General features: G+C 38.3%; 1 long non-coding RNA gene across 1 annotated transcript; it reads left to right on the top strand.

Annotated features, from left to right (window-relative positions):
* Positions 1-2,145: 2,145 nt before the first annotated feature.
* On the top strand, positions 2,146-9,582 carry LOC147653470 (uncharacterized). The gene is made up of 3 exons (XR_015285887.1): positions 2,146-2,293; positions 7,071-7,191; positions 8,316-9,582. It is a non-coding gene; the product is annotated as an uncharacterized LOC147653470 (long non-coding RNA).
* The last annotated feature ends 13,709 nt before the right edge of the window (positions 9,583-23,291 follow it).

The following is a 23,291-nucleotide window of genomic DNA, read 5'->3' as shown; positions in this document are numbered from 1 at the left end:
TAGACACAAGCTGTTTGATAACTCACTGGAGAAGAGAAATCCTTTTCACAGAATCACAGAATCATTTAGGCTGGAAGTGATATTTAAGATAATCAAATCCAACCATAAACCTAACTCTCTTAGCTCCACCACAAACCATGTCCCTAAGCACCATGTCAACAAGGCAGATTGGACTTTCTGTAGATAATTTTTTTCTCCATTAACTAGGCAAGAATTTGGGCAGTTAGTTACATGAGGAGGGTTGAAGAGAACATCTCCTCTGCTTCCCCTCATCCAGACTGACATGAAGGCATATTGAAAGTCAAGACTTGAAGTACTCAAATAGAATCCTATCCCTAATTTTCTCTTCCTGTCCTGAAGACCTGAAACAGAAATGGCAGTGCAGACAGTAGGGCATCCCCTGCTGGCTCCCACCCTGTCAGAGGAAGGCAGTGCTGAGTTCAGTGTGCCCACCTGGTCACAGAAGTACGGAGAGAGATGGATGTGCTGTATAAACTGTGCCACAATTTCACAGAATAGAGTATCTCCCCAGAACACAAGGAAAATTCTACATTATGGAATCAGTCCAGTTATTTGTTGTTCTAGTATAAGGAAACCTCTTTAATATAGGGAGATCTAAGAAATTTATTTTGGCTGGACTTCTAGAAAAAAAAATAATTCCAAAACCAAACCCACAACAACAAAAAAAGAAAAAGCAATTCCTTTTTTCTTCTACTACTTAGTATTCAATTGCAGTCTTATTCAGCACAGCTGGCAGCATTTTCTTCCAGCCAGAATGACGTGACAACCTATTGCTGAGCACTCGGATTTCAATGCACAGCTTTCGATACAGCCCTGTTTAAGTAATGAGATGGCTCCTGGGAAACACATACAGGTTTTGTATCAGAGGGAAGGAACATCTGTAGATAATCCCTTCAAGTAAAACTTGGGTTTTAGCTACTTTAGCAAACAAATAAATTATATGAACTCTATAAAAGTCTTCCAGATGTGATGAATTGGTGACACAGCTGATTCAGCTGTAGGACATAACCTAGCCCTTGCTACACTTCAGATTTTTCAAGAAGAAAATCTCTCAGAGACAAAGCTAAAATTGATTGTGTGAAACACATAGTACCTACAGAAGTTTATTTTTATCATCATTTCTGTCTTTTAGATGTGTTGTTCCACTCTGTTTTTCTTAGTCCCCTGTAGTGATTGGTAGCAATACTGAGTTCTGAGAAGTATTTGTCTAGATATAGGTTGAATTATTTTAAGAGATTAATTCCTAATTTACTAATTATGGATGCAAGTAGATGAAATTTTTGGATCATCCACATTTTTTGCTGTGTAGTAGCATGCTTGATCAGAAATTATTTTAGGATACAACACTTGATTGAGGATAGACCAGCATATTGCCAAGTTTCGTGCTTTAAATGTTGAAATAACTGAAGAAAATTTAAGTAGTAAATTTAAAATTAAATCCTTCAGATTGTATTTCTCCACTATGCTGTTTGGAATGCAATAATCAGCTGAGATTACTTTATGTACAAGCTTTGACATATCATTCTAATATAAATGCTACAACTGACCAAACTTAAAAATTTGCATTAGGAAATATTCCTTTAGTCAAGCTATTCATATTCTTGTACTGTGCTTAGAGCCAGTCTGGACTTTGCTATTGTTTTTCCATAAAACTCATTTGGGTTTTACCTATCAAGCAGATCTGCAAATTATTTACATTTGATTGGAATCTTTCTTTCTCTATCGTCCTCCTTATTTACCAAAGTAGAATTAGATAAAAATCAGAAAAATTAGATTTAACACCCCCCCACCACCACCAGTCTCTGTTCAGCTCTGTGTTTAGTCTTGAGTGTATTTTGGTTAATGAGAGTGCCTTCACTCAGAGCAGGGTGAGACTTTCAGGGTCAACTTTCTCCAGAAAGTTGTCTGGGAAAGTGGTGTGGGGTTTGTCCATAAACAGGGAAATCATCGCCTGAGGCTGAGCTGAGCAGAAAGGCACTGGGGATAATGAGTGGTTAATGCAATCCACCCTCCTCTCTCAGGTGGATGGTGTTGAAGAACAAACCAGGAAACAAACCAGGATAGCCTGTGGGTAATGGAAAGGGAAGGGGGAGAGTATAAGAGCAAAAAAGAGGAAGGCAAAATTTTGGAAGGATGGAGCAAAAGGGTAAAAGACCCGGAGATAAAGCAAAAGCAAGAGTAAGTGATATTGCTGGTTTCAAGGCCACAGGCAAAAGGAGCCTTGATGAGTAGAAGATGAGAGGAAGGCCAGAAATATTAATCATGATGACAGGTTGGATTATATTTTCAGATTATGTACCTGCACTTTCTCACAGGCTGATTTCTTTCTACACTGTCTTTTCTCTTTCCTCCTTTCTTTCTCTTAAATAAGCTCAGCTGCAAGAGCTGGAAATGAAAGTCAGTGAGATGAAATTGGAAAAAATGTTACAGTCAGTAAAAGTACAAATGAAAAACTATATGCTACTACAGTATATAAAGTATCCTCTAAAAAGTTACCCATTAATACAGAAAGATCAGCATCTGCAGAATGGTTTTATGCATATTTATCTTGATTCTTCATAAATTTTTTTCTCTTCTGCTGCTTGCAAGAAAGGAACATCTGTAACTGCAATTTTTATATGGAAGGGTTTTAAAGTAATTTTTCCTTGGAAAGGCAAATAGTACCAACAAGAAATGAATCTTAGTGATTCCAGGAATAACTTCTGTAATACTTCAATACTCCACAAAACTTTTAATAGAATTTTGCATTGTCCTGCTTGTCAAAGTATTCTCTATAATAAAATGAAGCCAGAAATGTGTTGATGGGACTCCTAAGCCAAAGTGGCCTTTGATCAATTTTTGCCTTTCAACAGATGTTATAGGTTGATTTGATAAAAATGAAGGTGCAAGATATGAAATTGGCAATAGAGACTTCCCAGTATGGAAAAATTAAACATCCTTGTGTTCATACTATCATTTATTCATTCATTACTGCAAAAGTAATACCCTGGAGAGAAAGAATAAGTTATAGCCTTTGGAATTGTTTAAATTATTGTTATGCATAAAATAAAATGTTTTGTGCTGCATATCATTTTAAATGCAGCCATGCCAGGTATTAGTGAAATATTCCCGTTAATACATGGGAATATAAAAATGGCCAGATCATGGCGCCTGACGAAGAGCAAAATTTCTAAATCATAATTCTGATTAGAAGTAGGCTTCATTAATTCAAATGCCATATGGAATTCAGCTCAACTAATATCAGTTATTTAACGGTATAGGCAAACCAGCTAGATCCTCTTTATGATCATAGCCCAGAGAAAGTGTCCAAGTAGAAATAAATTTTCATTGCTATTCTCCCTCATTAACTACAGTGAGAACAGTGAAACAGAAGAAATTAATTGGGTGGTAGGTCTAAACGCTACCTGATCGTATGAGAAATGAACATGTCAAATAATTACCAGGAATCAGCTTAGACAGAAGATTTGGGTTTGTTACTTCAAGGCAGTGAGATAATACTACAAGGGGAGTTAGTTGTATGATCTTTTGATCCTGGTTTAGCTGAGGATTACAAATGAAGGGAATTTAGGCACAAGTGGTCACACAATTCAGTCAAGTACTTATGAAAGTGGCTGCAGAATAGGGGTATGAAAGAATAAGTGGCAACAAGGGTATGATGTAGGGAAAGTTGGGTTATCTTGGGCTCTGATTTCATTTACAGCAGAGTGGCTTTAAGTTGAACTGAAAAAAAATCAAAGACTCTGTTCAGTTTACATTTGCTTTACAGTCATACAGCACACATCACTTTGTCAGAGAGATTTATGATGACTTCCAGCCTTCCCATCCTTTTCCTGTTGACATCCTCAGCTGTAGATGACTAATTGGTAAAGGGGATAAGCTTTTCAGAATCTACAGCTGAAAAAACATTTGTCTCCCTACCTCTCCCTGCCCAGATAAATCACAGTGAGCAGATTCCTTTTGATGTTAGATTATCTGGTTGCAAAAATCATCTATGCAAGAAGCCACCCAGCCAGTGAACCTGCTTGCTCAAAACAAAGCTTTGAACAAGCGAATACAGAGCTATTGCCAAATCTTATTCTTGAAACTGATATTGGGTAATGCACTGCACTTAGGTATTCTCCTTGCTTATGTAAAGTAAATCAAACCCCAAAATGAAGTATAGGTAGTTTTGCCGGTAGAGGAAAAACTCACGCTAGTCCATTTTTCCTTTACCCAAAAAAGAAAATGAAGAAAATGGACACTAAATAGAAATTTGCACAGTTATAGCTGCAGGGAACACAGATTGATTGTCCTCTCAGTAATTAAAATCACATAATAAGTTTTCAGTCACCACCAAAGCAATTATTCAGACTTCAGTAAGTGCACATTAAAGGCTTGGTAAAGTTTTTAGGTGACAATTGAATCCAGTGCTAAGGATCTTACACCCTAAAATGTAGCTCTTCACCAGCTGAATAAAGCAATCAATGAAATTCATTTAGTTCAAACAAATTTTCTTTTTTACTTTGTTTTGTCTTTGCCAAATTAGAAAACAAGTGAGAAATAGTCATGTGCTTATTGAAGCATTACATTGGACATAACAGAATATTTGATTTTCAGACACCTAAAGGACAAATAATAAAATGAACTAGAATTAATGGTATTTTAGTCATTGATTTCTTTTATCCAATTTCTAAGGGCTAGCAAAATCCTCAGCAATACCAGAGGCTCATATTCATTCTTCTGTTATACTTGAGCAGATTTGAACCAGTAAATCTAGGAAGTTTCCCTAAATACATACCGTGCTAGGAACTTGCATCGTCCTACACTGAGGTGTCCTTCCTCTGTCTTCCTGGTCATATGTTGTTTCAAATTGATATTGAAAGACTCACTGGAGCAGGGACTGGAATGAAAATGTCTGACATCCTATGAGAGTGCCCAGCAGATCAAGCTAGGTAGTGAAATAATTCACTCCTTCATATGATGGTTCAATGAATTTTAAATAGTTTACACTGAGCATAGCAGCACTAACAGACTGCTCGTACTTTATTGGTGTGTGGCAGATGTGAGTTCAGATCCCTTCAGGCAGAAAGGTTTGATCCCTGGTCTCTCAAGCAGTGAACAAGTGCCTGAGCTAGTGGATGAAAAGGAATAGCAATAACACCATTCCCTCAAATATTTACAAATATTTGGAGAAACTGGATGAAGTTAATGAATAATTTCTATTGAAATAAGGAATTTTTTAAATGCAGAATTAATTACATAAAAAGTAAAAGCAAACTTGAAAGAGTTACATAGAGGATCTCAATTTTTTTTTCTGTGTTAAAAATGCTTAGTTTCACAGCTATGTCTTGCTAAATGATTCACATCACTGCATACGAGTCTTCCTTTCTTCATCATCAAAGATCACTTCCCCAGTGCTGTGTAGCATCAGTACTCTCTATCAGCAATTATTTCCTGTATGACTCGACCTGCAATGAAAATATTGGATGATGCAGGACCAATTACTGTCCTGTGCAGAACACCTGAAATATATTTCAGTAATAAATATATTTACTTCTCTGAAGAAAAGCCTTGTGAACTTCTTACCTCAGCATCCTGTAGACTCCTGTGCCTAAATGATATTTAAAATATTTTGGTGGCCTGAAAACTGGCTTCTAAGTGCATGTTTTGGTGTAAGACAAGCTTTTCTCACCAGAACCTGATCAGCAGGGCTTTTGAGACATCTAAATATAGAGGAAGCGATGGAAAAGACTCAACAATGTTAGAAAAGTGGTTGCTGCATTTCAACTCTGAACCACGTGGATGGAGCAGTTGGGGAGAAGCTGTGCTGTTGGTAACCATGGTCTGACAGTTTTTTTCTTCCATCTCCATTATTGTCACTTTGGCTTCACTTATCATAAAATTACGTGGAGATTGGGGGAAATGAAGAGCTAAAACTCCATCTACTTGGAGTAGAGTTAGTTATAAGGAGTTGGTTCTACTGTTGATCTGCCAAAGTGCAGAAGTGAGACAGTAGAGACCATTTAAATTCTTTGTTCTGGTATACATGTAATGCCTCTCTAATATTTCTCAGATTTCCTGTAGAGGGATGGATGCTGGGCAGAGGAAGCTTTATCCACAGCTTGATGTGTCTGCATGGTGTCACTGGAAATCCAAAAATCCTATACCGGAGACATTGCTGTACCTATGTTGCAGACACAACAAAATTTCCCTCTTTTCTTTCTTCTTCTTTTTATTTATTATTTTTGAATTTTTCTTTCCCCCTGTTTGCCTTCAGGCATGCAGTATAAAATCCCAGAAACTCACAAGATCTGTGAGGATGTATCCAAACTTACATGAGATAGGACTTTGCTCTCTGGGATTTCTAGCTTTTCACATGTTACAATGTAAATTATGGGTAAACGAGAGTGCTTTTCAGTTTCAAATTAAGATATGGTAGGCCCAGTGGGAGCTCTCAGTGGGTTCTGAGGTGTGATAGAAAGCAAGTTATCTGGTTATTTTGGGAGTTTTACTCTTTGATGAAAAAGCAGAAAAGCCAGCTTCCAAGGCAGAAACTACTCTGGAAAAGGGAAAAGCTTATTTCCACTCTCTTTCTGAATCATATTCACTGAATAACAATGATGGAATGAGCAATGTCTTGGGTGTTTGTCCAAAGTACAGTGGTACATGTTCCATATGCTTTTGATAAAATTAAAGAACTTTTTATTTTTGATACTTTTAAAGAACTGTAGTTACTAACAGTCAAAGAAAAAGCCACAATAATGGCAGAGTTACTCCCATGGGCATATCAATTTTTGCAATGTATTTCCTCAAACTGTAAAAAATGGAAAATGTCATTATTTAAGGAATAAGAGTCAATATAAGAAATGGAAAAGGAAAATGTATTTCTGCTGATTTTAACCATTTTTGACATGTTCATATTCACTGATTAATTCCTGAGGGATATATGTTCTTCCTTCACACTTTTCAGTCTCAGGACTGGCAGGTAAGAGATTCTGGATGTTACTGCCTCTTTTTGTATCTGGATTGCATCCTGTTTCTATTATTCTGTGCATCTACTTGATCCACAGGAGAGCAGAAAGGACTGCTACCACCCTCCTCTCATGGTCCCCATGCTGGCTCGCTGCAGATGTCCATCTGTCTGTCCCACCAGCACAGCAGATGGGGAGGCTGCATCCCAAAATCCCTGAGGTGGGCAGGACTGCTGCCCTCAGCAGAGAGCTGCATGCAGATAGAAAATGTGTGGTGTGGTGGGCTCCAGTCCCCAAATTGGTCCCCAAAGGACTTTTCTTTAGACAACCTATTTGGTGCAAAGAGGTATGAAATGGTTCAGATCGGTGTCTCAAATGAAAACAAGAGGAGGTAAGGGACATTTGTGGCTCATACACCACTGCAGACCAGTGCCATAGAAGCTCAAAATTTGCATGTTACAAAACCAAGAAAAAACAGCTTCCTGTTTTGGAGATGTCACATGTTATAAGTCCATGGTGCTAATACTTGCTGCTAGTTTTAAAATATAGGAACAGTTAGATTAATGAAATGTTTTCCAGCACAAACACAACTATTTCTAATGTAACACCTGAGAAGAATGTTGTCCAGTACATAGCTTCCTAACTCTATTCCCTAACAACAGCAATGTTACAATGTTAAAAGGAAGAAAAAACAAAAAAGAGAAAATCAGAAAAATCGCTCACTCACAGACTTGTACAAATTTTTGTTTCATGTGAGGTAAATCCTGTCGGTTCTGAGCAATAAAGTCCCATTTTCAATTGAATTATAGTATTTTACATATGCCATAAATGTGAATATGCTGAAAGCAGAGAAGTTTAAAGTACTGTTGTATATTTCAATGATAAACAATTGTGGCAAACCTGCCAAGGTCCAGCACTTCAGAGCAGTTAGATAACAGTGAGCAAAGTCAAAGCAATAAAGCCAAATGCTCCATACTGATACTTCAAGTCTATATGCATTTATGACAATACACGCAGAGCAGCACCTCATCCATAGTAATGAATTTAGACAAAGCAAATGTTGGGGAACCTACACTAGATGCAAGTAAAGCTCTAAAAACAATCATAAAAACAAGAACTTAACCAAATCCTATCTGTCAATAATTCAGAAAAGATGACACCTTTTATAGGTTTACTAAATTAATATCCCATTCTGATTTTTTCATTGTTTTATTCTCATTTGCTTTCCTTCTCTCCCTTGCTATCAGCAGGGCAGTCAGGCCTGCAAGGCAAAGCATTCTTTACAAGGAATTGAGCTGGGCAGTGAAAACATCGTTTAGATTTGTGTACTGGTTTCTTTCACAGGATCAGAGAAGATTTGGGTTTTGAAGGAACTTCTGGAAATCATCTAATCCAACCACTGATAAGGATTCCTACTTCAGTTACCTTGAGAAAGCTCATAATTTTCCTTTGACTCAGAAAACTGGGATTTCTTCCTCTGATTACCTTTACAGATGAGAAAATAACTTGTTTGTTTTGGGGAGTTTGGGGGAAATATTTTTTGATTTGGGTTTTTGGTTTTTTTTTGTGATAAATTTACTCTTCCTACGACTCAGTGGGGTGAAGTCCCTGAAGACATGTCTTAACAGCAATACCAGGGCATACCACAACCTCATCTTTCACACAAGGCTGTCCAAGTCCCAGGCTGGTAATAGCCAGGAGAGCGAAAGCAATGTTGCTTGAGCCAAATAGCTGAAAACATGCAGCTGAGTTCAGCTGCCCAAATGTGGGCAGGCTGTGCTCTTTGGCAGGCCACTAATGCAATTGTGTCAGCTTTAACATACCATGATTTGAGTGGACAGGTAAAAATTGGATGTCACACTTGCCTAGGTTTGATCAACCCTGCTGGTAATGCACATGTTTGCTTTGCTTGAGAAAATAACAGGTTTGATGGATTACCTGAAGACAGACATCAGGCAGTGTACCCTCTAAAGGATTTTGTATCAGCCTACAGGCTTTCCCAAACACTTTCTTCAACAATGGCCATTTTAAAAGGTTCTACACTCATTGTCAGTGCTATTACAGCCTGACTGCTAATTATTTATTTTATGGACTTGCTATGGGGCACAATAGGACACAGAGATCTTCTGATCCTTAGTCTACACCCACACTGTCTCTTGTTTATCACACAGTCTCCAGTAAGCTGGGACTCAATTTTTCTCACCTGTCAAATGGCAATAGCTGCATTTGCCCTCTTGCCTGGTGGGTGTTATGAAGATCAACTGGTGTCTGTGCTGTGCTTCAGCCTACAATCCTGCCAGGAGTTGATATCATTCCCTGTTTTGAATACCCTATGTACAGTATACTGGTTCTAGGTAACAGGCACATTTTTATCTTTATTTGTCATGTTATTTTCTCCCTTCCAGATGTTCTGAAGTTTCAATCATGCAGCAATATAGAAAACCTGTTCAATAGGACAGGCTGTTCAATGAACCTGAAGGTGTTTCCTTGTTTGGTAGTCAAAGCAATGCAAGGGATTTTCATACTGTACCTAAAATTGTATTTATTTGTTTCCTAATGGGTTCAGGGACTCTTATTAAATTCTTATTAAAACTTTACATGAAGACCCAAATGTTTGAATGTCTTTTCTCCATTGTAATTCGAAGTCAAGGACATTTCAATGTATAAAATGAAACTAATAATTCCTGTGGAGAACTACTGGAAAATGAATGTTCTTAGTATCATTTGTGATCATCTTCCCTAAGAAAATAAAGAAAAAGGCATTAATCATGTCACACAGAGAAGCACCTTTCAGTGACATGACCAATCTAAGAACAGCTTTTAAGGAGGCAAATTTAGAAAAGCACAATGGAACAAAGAAAGAAAAACATTAGCCTAGAAGGTTTTCAATTCCATTTGAGTAGCCCTTAAGCTATTGCTTCTTATAGTAATCGGTATGATTGAGAAAAATGGAAAAAACCCACAGATTTTGGTTATGTGATATAATCAATGAAATAATGTGAAATAATCATCTTTAGCGTGGTGCTCGGCTGCTTGCTTTAACCTTTTGCCAAGGGCAAGTGCTGGATTCTGCACCTTGGACAGGGAAACTGTTGTATTTATACACTGGAGAATGAGAGGCTGGAGAGCAACACTGTGGAAAAGCACCTGGGGTTCTGGTCAATGGCAAGTGGAACAAGAGCCAGCAGTGCCCTGGCAGCCAGGAGGGCCAACCATGTCCTGGGGGGCACCAGGTACAGCATCGTTGGCTGGGTGAGGGAGGGGATTGTCCCTCTCTGCTCTGCACTGGGGCAGCCTCACCTCCAGTGCTGGGGCAGTTTTGGGTGCCACAGTATAAAAAAGATATTAAACTATTGGAGGACATCCAGACAAGGGCCATGAGGGTTTCCCTTTAGGGGAAGCTCTGTGAGGGGTGGCTATGGTCACTTGGCTTGCTCAGCCTGGAGGAGACTGAGAGTAGACCTCACTGTGGTCTTCAGCATCCTCATAGCGGGAAGAGGAGAGGCAGATCCTGATCTCTTCTCTCTTGGTGACCAGTGACAGGACCCAAGGCAATGGCCTCAAGTTGTGTCAGGGATATTTAGACTGGATATTAGAAAAAGTTTCTTCACCCAGAGGGTGTTTGGAAACACCTGCCCAGGGAAGTGGGGAGTTCCAGTCACAGCCCCCCAGTCACACCAGCCTGACAGAGCTCAAAAAGTGTTTGGATGATGCTTTCAAGGAGATGGTGTGATTCTTGGGGTGTTCTGTGCAGGGCCAGGGATTGGGCTGAATTGTCCTGGTGGGTGCCTTTCAGCTCAGTATATTCTATGAATCTGTGAACGTTTAGTACCTAAAGCACAAGAGATATTAAATCAACTCCTAGAATTGCAAAGTTGGTTGTGCTAGGTTGTGTTCTCTGTTTGACAACAAACACCTTTGGAACAGTCCTTGCCATTGACTCCTCCTTTCTTCACCATCACAATCTCTGGCTTATGTAATATTTAATTTACTCACTTACTTTGTAAAAGAGCTGTCTTGAAAACTTAGATCAAGGTCGGTATCACTAATTAAAAAATTCATAATCGTTGGCCTTTTGTTCTGTGTCCCCGTATCTCTTTTGGATCCTCTGTCTCCACAAGGTAGTAAAAATAGACACTCAGAATAAATATTAACAACAGAAGGTTGTTCTTCTATTTTATATATTAATCTCCTCTTGTAGGATTTGGTGCTGTTTCTGCTGCAGCAAACAACAGGATTGGCCCCCTAAAGATGTCATCTACTTTTTCTTCCTTGGTTATTTACTTTTGTGATTCAAGTACAATTTTGGAGATGCAACTCCTGTAGAAAACAAATATTAGGTTTAAGATAAATTTATTCTCTATCCAGTACGTGTAAATCTAAACTGTCGAGAATAAGTAAATTGTAAACAATCTATGTCCTCAGTAATGGACATAAAATGCTATTTATCAGTCTCTGTGGTGCCAAAATGAGGTGTAATGCCAAAAAGGGTGTAAATATTACCATTTGTAGTGCCATTAAAATGGAAATTAGGGAATCAATCATGATTTGTTTTACAATCCATAATTTAGGTGAAGCTTGTGGTTCTATTTGATGCTGCAGATTCAGATTTGACAGCCCAAATATGATAACACACCACTTTTTATTGAATACTGTTAGGCCATGATGCTGTATGTGGAATTTACAAGGCATATTTTAAAGTGCAATGAAATGTAGACCTGTTCAAGATAGGAACTAATCTCATATTTCAGCATTAAATAGCAGTCCTGGCCATTTGGGATAACTTTTCCTATAGCCTCCCCTTCATAATATCTCAGGACTTTGTAGAATTGATTAAGCAGCTTGACAACAGCCTGTTTCGTATGGTAAATTCTCTTCCTCATCCTCTCACACATGCAGTAAAAGCACTGATCTTTCATAGCAGGTTTTTTTTTTGTCAAGTATACTTCCAACTGCCAGCCAAAACCCAGCTGAGGAACGTGTCTTGCCTTTGGAGGACATGAACATGGGAATGTTCTGGTGATAAGAACCTGAAAAACAAATAAGTGGCAAACTGCAAGATTTTATAACTGCACTTGGTATTACATCTGATACCTAATGGATTTTGATGTGGATAATGTTGTCATTAAAGCAAAAATACTTGGGCAAACAGCTAAGAGAGGTATGAAAATTTAACCATATTTCTTTTCCAAATTGTCATTTTCATTGCTGTTATGGAGTCTTTTGTTTACCACTTTTCTTCAATATTGCTGATATTTTTGAAAATTATACTACTAAGCCAAGGTACTTTTGCTTTCTTCAGACTTTCATGTAGATATAATTTAACACAGAATTATGCAGCAGGTGCTATCTCCTACAGTAAGACAGGGAGGATGCTAAAACAATTTAAGAGAAGACAAGTTACATTTTTTTGTCTGTTACAAACCTTTTGATTTCCTTAAATGTGTTAGTGGTAAGAGGCTGGGCATAACTCTCACTTCTGACTTGCACTTATCCCTTTGCTGAATTTTTTGGTAATGGCTATCATTTACTTGATTCATGTTGATTCATGTATTTATAGAAAGAAATAAATTGCCCTCTCCCATGCTTGCTTTGATTCTTCTCACAAAGTGTAGAAGCTCAGCCCTATATTCTTCCTCCTTATCTCTTCTTGTCTGACCTCATATTTTCTTTGCAAGGTCAGGTTGGATGGGGCACTGAGCAACCTGGTCTAGTAAGAGATGTCCCTGCCCATGGCAGGGGGCTGGAACTAGATGATCTTTTAGGGCCTTTCCAACACAAGCAACCCTGATTCTATGGGGCACTGAGCAACCTGGTCTAGTAAGAGATGTCCCTGCCCATGGCAGGGGGCTGGAACTAGATGATCTTTTAGGGCCTTTCCAACACAAGCAACCCTGATTCTATAATTAATAGAGAAGATCAGACAAGTTCTCTGTAGTGCTGGCAAGTGTTAGTAATGCCTTGTACAATGAGTCAGGTATCAGCAGTTTTACTGATCTACTTGAAACCACTCTTTTAAAGAATCATAGTCATTTTTACATTACTGTGGTTGCATCACATGTGTTACTGAATTAACCTTGAGTTCAAAAGCAGATTATCTTTCTCTGCTGTTTCAACATGAAGAGCTCCTAACATAGTGTGGTTTCTCCTATGTATTCAGAACTGATATTGCTAATTAGTTTTATATTATTTCATTACTTTATAATTCATAGTCCTTTAATTATGTCTTTATGTATGATACTTCAATCTTCCCTGCCCTGATGGTACTTTCAGTGTTGTGCCAGGGATGGATTTCATTAGCATGTAGTGTTTTATAGTCACTAATGTAAACAATGGCTCCTGATGAGCTGCACTGGTTACTTCTTTTCTGCCAAATACCCCTCCCTTCAGTTCTACCCATTTTCATTTACTGTTTATGCCATTCCCTTCCCTGACTCGACAAAACCTTGAGTCACCTACGTCTTTGAAATCAGTTAGGTAGGACTTACTTGTTGCAAAATTTTGAAGTAAAAAAATCAGCTTTAATTAGAATATGAATAACTCCCAAACAGAGAAAATATAATGTACACAGGCAAGGGATATTAGTAAAAAAGTGCTACCCTGATAATTTACCTGGTGCCCACTTGGCCCTTGTGGAAAGCTCTTCTAGGTTTACCCTCAGCTCAATGACTTCTGAGTTGCAGGAAATTGCCCAGTTGTCTCTGGCTGCCTGGAAACCCTGTCTGTCCCCTCTGACACCTCCCTGTCCTCTCCTGTCCTCACAGGAACATTTGAGATTCTTAGCCTGAGCTCCAGCTCCCAGCCCTGCCTATTTTCTCTCTCATTCCTTGGCCTCTCACTCACAGCAGTGTCTCAGAGCTGCTGGCCCTCAGGCAAATCTATTTGTCTCCAAGAGAAGGGACAAGCCTCTGCTCTTCCCAGGTGTTGCACCCTGCTTACTCACTCTTTTAACAGACTGTACCATAAATGAAGAACAAACAATTAAAACAAATCACAGACTGTGATACTTCAAATATATTCCTTATGATTCCTTTATTAATCTCTAAATTTTCCAGCTTAACTAATGTTTACATATTTACAGAAGAACATTAAACATTTACTAAAATCCAGATAAATGACATATACTTCACTTAGTCTGGCCATCAAAGAAGGCTTCCAAGTAAATCTCTTAAGAAGTCTCCTTAGCAAAATATGTTGGATTTCATCTCAGCTACCTCTAAGTTTTTAGTCACTCCTTCCTTCAAAGTCTGCTCTTCAGCTTGCTAGGCTGGAGCTTAGGCTGAAATTTCTCACATCACCTTCCTAATATAGATACCTCATTTGCTGCCTCTGATTATGCAGAAGGATTTTCTGAAGTACTTGCTGTGGGATTTAAGAATTCAGTACCAGTCCTGAGCAAATTATCTCACTACCTGCCTATGTTCATTATATTTTCTCCTTTGCATTAGTGACAATTTCTAGTGTTAAATATGCATTCTTATTGTCTAGTTTCATTTTGCATTAGTTTTTACATCATCAGTCTTGGAACCTAACCAAAATATATTTAGCTTTGGACTACACCAACATTATGTAATGCTTTACTTTTTTAATATTCTTGTGTCCTTGTTCTATAATAATTTATTTTTACAGCTGGACAAATTTTCTCCTTGCCTTCATTCAGAAAGCTGAATTCAACTTAATTACTTTTGGTTATTACCATAGCAAACTTTGCCTGGCATGGCATCTGATATATAGATGTCTATGCTCTTTTTATGATTCTGTTCTTATTTTTAATATCCTTCTTATTCTCACATTTTTTTTCCTAAATATTCCAGTGGATCAGGCAGATTTTTGTTCAAGAAATACACACTCTGGATCATGTTAGGTCCTTTGCTATGAAGAAAGACCACTTTCAAGGGTTTTTGTGTGCCTTCATACATTTGATTTTGCTATGAAGTTTCTTTGACTTGTGAACACTTGATTATTCAAAAAAGTCTTAGCTGCAGACCTATATTTTTATTTTTTTATTTTACTTGAACAGAAATAACCTTTTACTTCACAATCCAAGATTGTTTTCTACAACAAGTTTTTGGATTGTCTTATTTCTTAATAAAATCAAGCCTAAACAGCATCCATTTTCTTATTTCAATGACTACAATGAAGACAACTTCTATCACACCCAAGAAAATGTTTTCCAAGCTGTTTCTACTAACATTCTCTCTGGAGCATTTCTGGGTAATAATTTTCTCTCTAATAACATTGAAGATTTCCTATCCAAAACACACCAAGAGGTTCTCTGCCAGACTGCTGGCATCAGTCCAGGGGAAGCTGTTTTATAATCTTTGTTTTATTTCCTTGTAAAACATATACCTTAGGAGATAAATGTGAAATAATTTTATTTCCACTTAGGAATTTTGCCTGAGTGGAATTTACCATTTTGTTTTGGGACACTATAGAGAGCTTTGACTAGCTCTGGGCCCTGCATCTCAGGGCAAAATGGTTAATTTTATGTGCATCTTAGGTGCTTCATGTCTGAAACAGGCAGCTACAGGGGGAACAGAGAATGCATCCTGTGTCTCATGAGTAATGATGGTGAATACCTCTTTACTGTCATGTTACTGGAGCAGTGAGCAGCCTTGAGGGTCAGTGCAGCGATGATCTTGATAACATTGAGGGATACCCTAAAATACTGGGTCAGGAAAACCCTAAAATTTTAATAAGATTTCATATAAAGAATGAAGTGAGAAATTTCCTTTTCAATTTAATAAAACAAAACTAGTTCTGTAAGTGACTGTTTAATGAGTGTGAAGATCAGACCAGCTTTTGGAGTGGGAGGGAGAGAAAACAAATGTAAATAACATTGAACTTTATATCCTTGATTGTCTGGTGTTAATCCCTAACAGCATGTGGTGTAATATTTGTCTCTCATTTAATTAAAGATGAATGAAAATAAAAAACCATTCTCTTAGTCATCCAAGCCCACCCGTTTTACACCCAATTAATCTCCTTTGGAGTGGAGTTTTGCCTTTCCTTGTGGTCAAGTTTACCAGAAGTTTAAGTTGATCTAAGTTGACTCTACTACCACAGGGCTGATCTCTGCCCATACCTGCCAAAACCCAGCCACACACTGTCAGCTCTTCCCTCATGGCCCCATTAGTGCCATAAATTCTGGGAGAATTCTGGAAGAACCCTACCTAACTGAAATATCATCTGCTCAGTAAGTTGTGATTAATTCTCAATGCTCAGTAAGTTATGATTAATTCTCAAGACCCTGACTGAGTAAACACTTTCATACCAGAGCCAGCATCTCCCAGCTGGCACCTGGAAAAGGTGTAGATTAGCTTAATCTGATATTGCAAATTACTTTTCAGAAAATAATTGCACCCCTGCTGGAGTCCTCTGACTAGCTATTAGGTCCAATCCAATATGCTATAAATGTGTAAATACTGTGAGTGGTTAAGGTTATGTTTGCTTAACTGTGATTATATGGCTTTAAAGGGAGATTCCTTATCACCCAAATTCGTGAGCACATATAATTTGCATACTATAACATCTAAAATGTATGAAGATATTTCTGGGTGTTAGTTAAAAAAACCCCAAAAAACACCAAAAAAAAAAAAAAAAACCAAAGCAAAAAACCAAAGCAAAACAAAACCAAACCAAAACAAAAAAGAACAAAGCAAACCACCCACAGCTGAACTATTTAGAAAAGACACTCTAGATTTTTCTGGTCTTCATGCATCTTATGCCATCTTAGTGCATTTTCATGAGACAAAACAATCTGAGGTGTATAATCATCACTTCCTGCTAAAATATATGTTTTGAAAGATGTATACCCTGTGTACCAGGAATGAAATCAAATAAAAATATATGGACATGAATAGGTAAGATTTTCTTTGAACTTTGTTGTCAAAGGAGACTACAGGCAGAAATTTGTTTTCTGGCTCTTTTAGAGAGCATTATAAATTTATTATATGTTTCTGGCAATGCTATTGGCTGCTCCTTTCCTTGAACTCTTCATGTCTTTTCATATCAGTTGTTTTCTCTGTTAGATTCTAGGAAGAAGAAAGTCTCCAGAGACAGGGAGAGTTTTCCTTCTTCACTGTTTCTGTTTGGAACAGTTCTCCTATGGCAAAGTAAAGAAGAGATTTAGGAGCCAGGCTTTTTAGTTTGCTCCTTGCCATAGTTCTGCTACCTCGAAGTACAGCTAGGCTCTGCTGGGGGTGTTTTCTCTCTGTTTAAGTCCATTTTGAAAGAAAAGCTCTTGCAACCTCTAAAGGAGGTCACACCCAGAGCTCAGAATAAATGAGGGTACCTATATGCAAGGACCTCCCTCCAATGCAAAGTTCTTCTATGACCAGCAGTTCTGCTTGACTGTCCTGCTTCCTGCATACCCTCTAAGTGACCTGGTGAAGCATTTTCACTCCTTAAGAAGATTTGCAAGTTCTCTGTCAAGCAGCACAGGTACCATTGACACAGGGTGGGGAGCTGTGCTAAAAATGTTCAGGCAGTTTTTACCTGGGGTTTGTGCAGTAAAGGTGAGTGGCCACTATAACACAGTGCCCATGGCACTCAGTAATTGTTGTTTCATAAACAGCCACCACAGTTAGAAAATGAACTTTCTCTTCCTACTCTCTGCATTTCTTTGGGTGAGTAAGTGTAGTTGGTGCAGGTAATTTATTTTTGACTGGAATATTGAATGGATATATCAGAGATATTTGATTTAGAGAAGTATACCCGTGAGTAAATGTCATTTTCATTAATGCCTTGGGACAGTGCAAAACAGAAATGAAACTGAGTGGAGATGCCCTGGCTTGAGTAGGAGGGTCTCAGTGCCGTGACAACTGGGGCAGATCTTTAAAGACAGTCTACTTTTGAGTCATTTTCAGTTTACTTTGGATATAAGGAGTCTAGGGTTTGAAATGTCATTCCCTATAATACATTGAGACATCTTTTGCACGCACATAAATACCTCCTTTTTGTTCTGGAATTGCTGGTGCTTGAAATGCAGAGAGAGATATGCCTTCCTGCTACAGAAAAAAAAAAAAATTAACAGACTTTTTTATAGGAATCTGAGGTATTTCACACTTAATTATTGTCAAAAATGTCCCCAGATCAATAGAGATGTATTTTTTTAGAACCATCTATTTTTTTCACCTGAATGAACAAGCCAGAAGTCTGTACTGTCTTATTGGTATCCTGGCTGATCCAGTTCTCACTGCAATAAAACACCTGAGTGTGTGGGGATGTTCATGCCTTGGGCATTTGTCATTTTGAGAGTAGTTTCTGTTTGGTGGGGCTGGAGGTTCCCTCTGTCTGACTCTGCAGGCAATGGGGGAGGTGGAAAGAAATGAACTAAAGATTGACTTGCTCTGGCAAGTCAAAACTCCAGTGAAGAATAATGCAGAAGGTGTAGCTGCAGTTTCCTGATAACTCATACAGATTCATGGGGAAACCAAAGCCAATGAATTTCATCTCTTGGTTTGTGGGTGCCGAGGAGCAGAGCCAGGACAGCGTGCAATGGCACACACTGTAGCAAGAGAAGGAGCAAGAGAAGGAATTTGAATCTGGTAGTTGTTTTTATTTCTGAGAACAGACTGTTTATTTTTGGGTGGGTTTTATTATTCTGTTTCGTTTTGTTTTGTTTGTTTGTTTTTTACTGAGGGTTTACATCTTTTGAGTGTCCAGACAGGATAGGTTATGTGAGGATAGGTTATGTTATTATGTCCCGTCTGCCAGATGCAAATGCACAAATTCAGTTTGGATGGGTTAAAATAATTTTATAAGCCATATTGCCATGGTGCTCTCTTCCCGTGTAGCTCTGTACTTGTCTGTGTTTTGGAAGCAGTCATCAATTACACAAACACACACCCTGATACACACACACACAGACATGCAAACACTGCAGATGTAAAAGCTGATTCACTTGAAAAAGGGGAGAAAACAAAGTACTACCAGGTTTAAATTTGCTAGTCACTGTATTCCCCCTTCTTTCCAGGATGAAGGTCAGATGAAAGATATACTCCAGGCACAAGGGAAGGTGCAAAACTCCAGGCTGCCAAGATTCAAATGTGTGGTGTCATCTTGAGTGTATATATAGATGCTCAGAAAAGGCATATCCCCCAAGTCTTCTCTGTTAAATTTCAAGAATTCAGCTCCAATCCATCACTTTCATTGCACCCAGAAGCACAAAGTAGCTGACCCCAGGGGCAAGATTTATGTCAAAGACTCTAGGAGACCTAAAAAAGATTAACAATTTAAAGAGAGAAAGACAGAGAGGTGAGTTGTGTGAACAAAGCCTGACCATCTTATTGACCTTTGTTGCAGTGTTACCACTGAGTTGACAAGGAGCAATCCCATAATTTTTGTACATAGGAAAGAGGAATGCTGTAAAGCACCTTAGCAGGTAGTCCAGAAAAGGCCATAGGTATTGTGGTTCTGACCTTAGAGTTGAAGGAGAGATCTTGTTGTTGAGGAAGATCCACCAATACCTGCCTGCAATTCCTTCAAAAATTGGAGTGGAGTAAGCCATGGAGGGAAGTCAGGTGGAAGGACATTTGGATTTTGCCTTCTCAGCCTGAAGAAGGTGCTTGGCTGCACAGATGTGCCCGTATTGACATACTTGTAATTCTGAAGAGGTGAACACTACTAAAACCAAAGTGTGTCCCGGTCATGATAGGCTCCCTTCGGAGGAACAGGAAAGAGTAGTTTGAAGACAGCAACTCATCCATGATGATTTTCTGCATCTCCTTTAGCCACTAAAATTCCCATGTGAGGTGCTTTTTTTCTGAATAGAACTAATTGAATAAAATTCTGGATGGTGGTCTTGGGAACTGACACTAGAGATGCTTGGAAAAAAGCAGAACCAATTTTGCTCTGCTGCATTTCAATGACAAGTGATGCTAGGGATGGAATAGAACATTTTGCCACAAAGGCATCCTTGTAATCTAAGTACTTGTGACTTATAAAAAAAATTGGAAACTCTTCAAATAAAATATATTTTTGATTTTAAAGAAGATTTTATTCTAAATTAAAATATTCTTAACTAAAATTAAATAAGGTGTTGACGGAAACATAAAGGCAATTTTGTATGTTTTTTCTCCCAGGAAATGAATCAACTTTCCAAACTTCCCATCATGTGATAGATTTTATTCTTATCTACACCCACCCAGATCTCTTGGTTCATGACTACAGGGACAGCTGCAGATACAGTTTAGCCCTCAGATTTAGAGTTAAGTCAGAGTCTGTTTCAAAGATATGGTCAAAATCTCCCTTCAATTACCTTCACACAAGTCTCTCCCTTTACAGAATAAATGATTTTCACTGCTTTGTGGGCTTTACCAAGCCCTGAGCACTATTGGGCTGTAGGTTTTAGGCTTTGAAATAGGTTACAGGATAAGAAATCATAAATATTCATTCTTTAGCAACAGCCTCTGAACAGCTTCCTCACTGCTGCTGGCTGGGGCCTGCTCATAATCGCGTGCCGTCAGGCTCCCTGCCCTCTGCCCTTCTCACTCAATCAGGACAGGAAATAAGGCAAAATAATGAAGCAGAGACTTTTAAATATTGATTTCTGTGTATGGGCTACACCATGCAGCATTGCTGTCAAGAAAAATAGCTCTGAAAGAGGCATTTTCAACAGAAGAAATGTCACAGGTAAACTATAGAATAGTGGTTGCTTGTTGTGGGTTCCTAGACCAAGGCATGTGCTGAAACACACTCTGGCACACTGTTGGGAAAAACAGAATGTACAATTTCTCTGTACTAATAGACCTTCCTCAGGAAGCATTTAAAGATTATTTGCTTTTAGAATGCAGCAATTAATCTCTAGCCATGCTTTGTATCCAAATATCCAAATAGAATGGTCTGAAGGACGAGAGAACGGTATTTGAATGTACAGAGAAGACTTTCATTGATCCTTTAATCTCTTGGGGATATTTAGCATATATAAGCTTAGAGAAAGTTGCTTTTGAAAGGGAATTGGAAATTATTGGCTGTAATGAAAGGCTTTTGAAACTGCTTTGCTAAAGCTACCTCTTTGCCTGTTTGGTTGTGGATTAACTGTCCATCAGTTGTGCTCAAAAGAAGGTTTGCAAAGCACATATCCCATTTACAGCCCATGGAAACATCCCTGTGAGGTACTGCATAGTAAAAGCAAGTCCCACCACAGCAGTCCTTCCTGCTGCTTGCAACATTTTTGGTTGCCATGCACTGGACTGTTTAGGGCATTTTTTCCATTAGAAATGATCATTATTGAGTTGCTGTGGAGCTACAGAAAGAAAATGGAAAAAGTAGGAACTAATGAAAAACTCAGAAATAGCTAAAGTTTCTTTGAAACAGAGAACTCAGGGGCATTTCCCCCTGCACTTTGAAATGTTACTTTTGCCGTGTCACAGGCAGAAAGGGAAGCCCAGAGGGCTTTTCAGTGCAGAACTAGATGGAACTGCCTTCAAAAGAGAGGAGTGCATAAAGCTACTTCTTCCTCCTCTTGACATGCTGTGAGCTACTGGCAGATTTTCTTTGTCTTTTCCAGCTTTTCTAAATTCAGACTGACTTTCAAATATTTTATTTTTATTTTGAATTTTGAAAATATCTCCAAACATTGTGTTCTTCAACACAGTGCATACATGATAATAATCCTGGCAAGTTACATTTAGTTCAAATGTAAGAGCACTCTCTCTGCCTCTGTCTCTCTGTGTTCATTATTTATTTCCTAGAATTTCTGTATTTTGTATTTAAAACTGTATTAAAAAGTACCCAAACAGTTCCCACCTACAAGAGTACTCTTGACTGCCATAGTTTCAGAGCTAATAGCAAACCAAATTTCTTCTGAACTCCCATTTTTATAATTTGAAGTTTCACACATTCCTTTGCAATCTCCAAATTTAACTCACACACCAGCATAATCTATGGCTTCATGCCTCATGTCTATGAAATGTATGAAGTGTCCATTTCAAAGGAGTTATCAGTTTCTAAAAATCCATACTGAGTCACAATGTCTACTGTTCTGAATAAATCAACACTTAAATAAATAGTAAACAGAGAATCCGCAGGGCTGTTAAAGAAAGCACTGAATAACACGTTTGGTGCATAGATTAAAACACAGTTACAATAAATTGTGAAACCACATAATTATAAGAATAGTCTTTATGAGAGCAGTCTCCTCGGATTCAGTGTGATGATTCACATGAGGAGGAGTTTGCAGAACAAGGCAGCTGCTGGAGTTGTTATTAGATACAAAATTCCTAAGCATTCTGCATGTAAAATCCCATTGCAGAGGCGCTGTAAACTAACTATAGAAACTAGGAAATAGAAATGCATATTCAATGAGGAGTGTGACAGTATGTAACTCCGTTAGGTTGTCTTTTCTTTGGTATGCTAACAGAATACATGAGCTTTCTGAAGTTGTTAGCAGGGCTTGGTGTACAATCCTCACTGCTCAGGTATAATTGTGTGAATGCCAAATGACAAATTTAGTTTGCTGTATTAGCAGGTATATGGCCTCACAGAATTGCCTAGTTGTTTAACTTGGTAAAAAGAGGATGTACTGGTAGACTGAGTAGTATCTCAGTCCTCAGTGCTTTGCTCTTAAGTCCTTGCTCTGAAGAGATGTTCCCTGTACTTTTTAATACTTTTTCCTTTTTTCTTTTTTTTTAATTGCAGTGTGTGCATGGTAATGAGGCCATGCTGATTGTGATTTCCAGCCTGTCATGGAAAGCAAATGGCAGCAATAAAACTATGCTCTGAAAAAGTTTCAAAGGTGAATGCTTTCATGTGGTCTCAGTTTCCTACAGGCTTAGCATGACCCATCTTCCTCACCTGTGGGCTGAACTCACAGAATTTTAACTTTTAGCATGTAAGGCAGTTTGGCTGGGTACTATCCCAAGTTCCTGTAAAGGCTGCTCTATGCTGCTGCAGGCATTGACACTTTCTCTACAGCACACCCACATAATTTGCCCTGCATTGCGTCAGGACTGCATATTCTCTAATTATCCTATCTTGTGTCTTTCTCTCTATAGCCTTAGGGAATTGCATGGATTCAGAGTAATACATTGCAGAATTTGCCATTTCACTACACCCAGGAACACGCCTTTCTTCTCTACAAAAAAAAATAAATATATATAATAAAGCAGTGATTATATTATTTATAAGTGATAGACTATTTATGACTAATTACTTCATTGAGGGAAGGACTAACACCCAAACAATCCTTCAGAATAGTTTTTGAGAAGGAAACAAAACAATAATATGTCTCCAAAACTGTATTTTGGTTTCTAGAAAAATGAAACATGAAAATAGTTGCTTTTCGTGCTGAGATGAATTAACAAAAAAAGTCCCCCA

Source organism: Cyanistes caeruleus, chromosome 4 (assembly GCF_971803275.1).
Source record: "Cyanistes caeruleus chromosome 4, bCyaCae1.hap1.1, whole genome shotgun sequence".
Lineage (NCBI taxonomy): Eukaryota > Metazoa > Chordata > Aves > Passeriformes > Paridae > Cyanistes > Cyanistes caeruleus.
This window is presented reverse-complemented; position numbering and strand designations above follow the sequence as displayed.